The sequence below is a fragment of the Lithobates pipiens genome, unplaced genomic scaffold (genome assembly GCF_037356315.1).
Source record: "Lithobates pipiens isolate NorthernLeopardFrog02 unplaced genomic scaffold, aLitPip1_a1.2 Scaffold_19, whole genome shotgun sequence".
Classification (NCBI taxonomy): domain Eukaryota; kingdom Metazoa; phylum Chordata; class Amphibia; order Anura; family Ranidae; genus Lithobates; species Lithobates pipiens.
In genome coordinates, this window is record NW_027507764.1 from 40,903,718 (window position 1) to 40,906,937 (window position 3,220).

The 3,220-nt window shown below is 38.5% G+C and overlaps 1 long non-coding RNA gene across 1 annotated transcript; it reads right to left on the minus strand.

Moving 5' to 3' along the window:
- Positions 1-425: 425 nt before the first annotated feature.
- LOC143998194 (uncharacterized) lies at positions 426-1,465 on the minus strand. Its single transcript, XR_013277774.1, has 4 exons — positions 1,321-1,465; positions 1,066-1,182; positions 837-965; positions 426-635 (listed from the first exon to the last, which is right to left on the minus strand). It is a non-coding gene; the product is annotated as an uncharacterized LOC143998194 (long non-coding RNA).
- Positions 1,466-3,220: the final 1,755 nt, after the last annotated feature.

Below are 3,220 nucleotides of genomic sequence, written 5' to 3' on the forward strand. Positions count from 1 at the left end.
AATTTCCAAATTTTGAAATGTCAGAATTTCCAAAATGTCGCATTTTTGGAAATTTGGAAATTTAAATATTCGGAAATTTAAAAATTCAGAAATTCTGACAAAAATTCATTAAAAAACGAATTCACAACTAAACAAATTGCACATTGTAGCTTTGATTGGGTGGGTGGATTTACCAGTTTCATCCTGTTACTGGTGCCTGACTTTCCTTGGCTCCGGGGCTAAGACCTATCAGCTGACATTCACCCCTAACAAAAGAGATATAAAGATGAAGTGATCAGGATAGGACTATTACTATAAAGGGGTACCACATACCAAAAATTTGAATACTAGAAAAGAAACAGGGAAAATGAGAGGGCTGAAGGGTAACCAACCCCCGGGACTTTCATACGGTACCCTAGTTGAGGCAAATCAATGACATGCCCACATTAAAATAAATAATTTTATTCAAAGGACAAACAAATATAAAAACAACAGTATGAACACGGTTGATACAGATATCAATTAGTTGCGTACAGAGCAGGTATAAGATCACAAATGACCACACATTACCAATCTATACACAAAAAGATGCTGCAACTTTCAACATGTTTCGCTCGCTTGAGCTTCATCAGGACAATGCAGCTAGCGTTTAAAAACTGAAAAATTAAATTGAAAAATACATTACCAAAGTGATTGAACAGACATACATATCAATGCAGTAAATCATAATTTTTTAGAACAACGTATTCAAGGACAAATATGGAAAAAATCAACTAAAAAATCAATAACGAGAAATGGGTACATATGGGTTATTACAATACAGAATAATAATAATGATGATGATGTTGCCGTCTTACCAAATAGGTCATAGCTCATGACATAATTATGGTCAATATCCAAAGTAAGTCACCCCTACACCAAAGAAAGGGAAGGGGGTGTTGTTTTTGAGAAAACCGCAGAGAAAGATCAGAGGTCCCGACAGCGATCTACAGAGACACGTGATTATAATAGTAAGCAAAAAATGCAACGTTATTGGATAGCCGATGGGTAATCGGTTGCTCCAACAAAGCATGTGCGATGACATACCTGAAAGTGGTGGTAGTGGGATATAGTAGAATCAATAGGAATTAGTTAGCACGGTGTGCCTTTAATTAACTGGATAGTGTCAGATTGCCTATGACGGAATCCTTTCTGACCGTCTTCCTATATTGCATAAAAAAATAGTAGACATAGTAGGGACAGGTATGAGTATGATGTTATAGTCACCAGGACATAAATACAACAAATCCCAAAAGATATGTAAAGCCCCCTTTAATAAACCCCAATGGGTAAGTACTGTACCTTTCAAGCGCTATCATAGCCTATAAGGCTAAGCCGCTAGAAACCCCGGATCCACCAGCAGCAGGTCCTTCAATGTCAATTGCCAACAAGGCAATGACAGTGAGAGGGGTTTTTAAATTCAGTGTCTCCAGATCGGTGGCGGCTGACGTCACCGCCGAGCTGCGGGCGTGCACACAGGGGATCACGTCCAGCGCCGAGCCGAAAACGGGTTCTGCGCATGCGCGGACGACTTGAATTGCGTCACCCGTACGCAGCGGCCATCATAGGTGATGGCATCCACCCTGTCTCTAGAACGGACAGAGAGTGGAGCCAAAAAGGGGACAGAGGGAGGGCGGAGGAGCTAAATCCAAACCGCCCTACACTCCTACCTCCCTACAATGGGTAGAAGGAGACCTGAACGTGGCTAGGCAAAGGAACAAATGGATCTCTAATAACAAGGGGGCAATCTGCAACAGCCTCATTGATTCACAGGCTGTATTAGCAGAATTGCCCCCGGGCGCCCGTGTAGACCACACCGTAGCCTTTTTGGCTCCACTCTCTGTCCGTTTATTTATTTATTTTTTGTATTATTTAATTATTTCAGTTCCATTGGATCACAGGGCTGGATCTGCTAGAAGAAAAATCACATAGAGAGTAGAGCTGCATGATTCTGGCTAAAATTATTTTTTTGCTTAGAATAAAGATCATGATTTCCTAACGATTCCCGTGGTGTAACATCCTCTTTCACTTTATACAGAAAAATGGTTTAGTTTAAGTTTATATATTTTTTAAAATTCATTAAAGGGTATTTTTTTCCCCAAAAAATAGCGTTTGAAAGACCGCTGCACAAATACAGTGTGACATAAAATATTGCAACTACCACCATTTTATTCTCTAGGGTAGCTGCTAAAATCATATATATATATATATATATATATATATATATATATATATATATATATATATATATATATATATAAAATGTTTTGGGATTCTAAGTAATTTTATAGCAAAAAAAAAGATTTTAACTTGCATGCAACAAGTGTCAAAAAAAGGTTTAGTCTTTAAGTGGTTAAACTGACCTCATTTACAGACCAAAGTTCATCCCTTTAAAATAACTATATGTTACATTGTTTCTCTTTAGAGATGTTGGGAGAAACTTGGCAGGCTGCCTGTTTTTTTTTTTTTTTGTTTGTTCTTTTGATAGCTGTTGGTTTGAGCAGAGAACTCTATGCACTGAATCAAGGAAATGCTTTTTTAAGATTGAGAGACGGGGGTAGAACCGCAATCTCGATTCTTTAAGGATTAATCGTGCAGCTCTAATAGAGAGCAATGTGGTGCTCATTCTTGATTCACCATATACAGACAATAGATCTATCCCCCTTGGACTTTTAGGCTTTAAAAATAAATCATAAACTACAATGATATGAAATATAATAATGTAGCGCTACCCCTGCAGGAGCCGCTAGTGAGTAAGGGATCCCCCACCCTCCATAGCCAGGCAAACAGGATTTTCCTCAGCACAAACACTGCAGTTTTGGATACTGAAACCCCCCTGATTCCCTCTTAAAGACAGAGGAGAAGAATAAATTCAATACCTTCGCCAACTCCCCATCCTTTGTAACCAGATGTCCTTCCTCATTCTTTATAGGGCCAATGTGGTCTGTCCTCCCTTTTTTTACTGTTTACATACTTAAAGAATTTCTTGGGATTTTTTTGCTCTCCTGTGTCTTTTGTGCTCTATCTTAGCTGCCCTAATTGCAGCCTTACATTTCTTGTTGCATTGTTTATAAAGTTTGAATGCTGATGATGATCCCTCAACCCTGTCATTTTTGAAGGCCTTCTCCTTTGCTTTTATATGCATTTTTACATTGGAGTTAAGCCATCCAGGACTTTTGTTCACTCTTTTAAATATGTTACC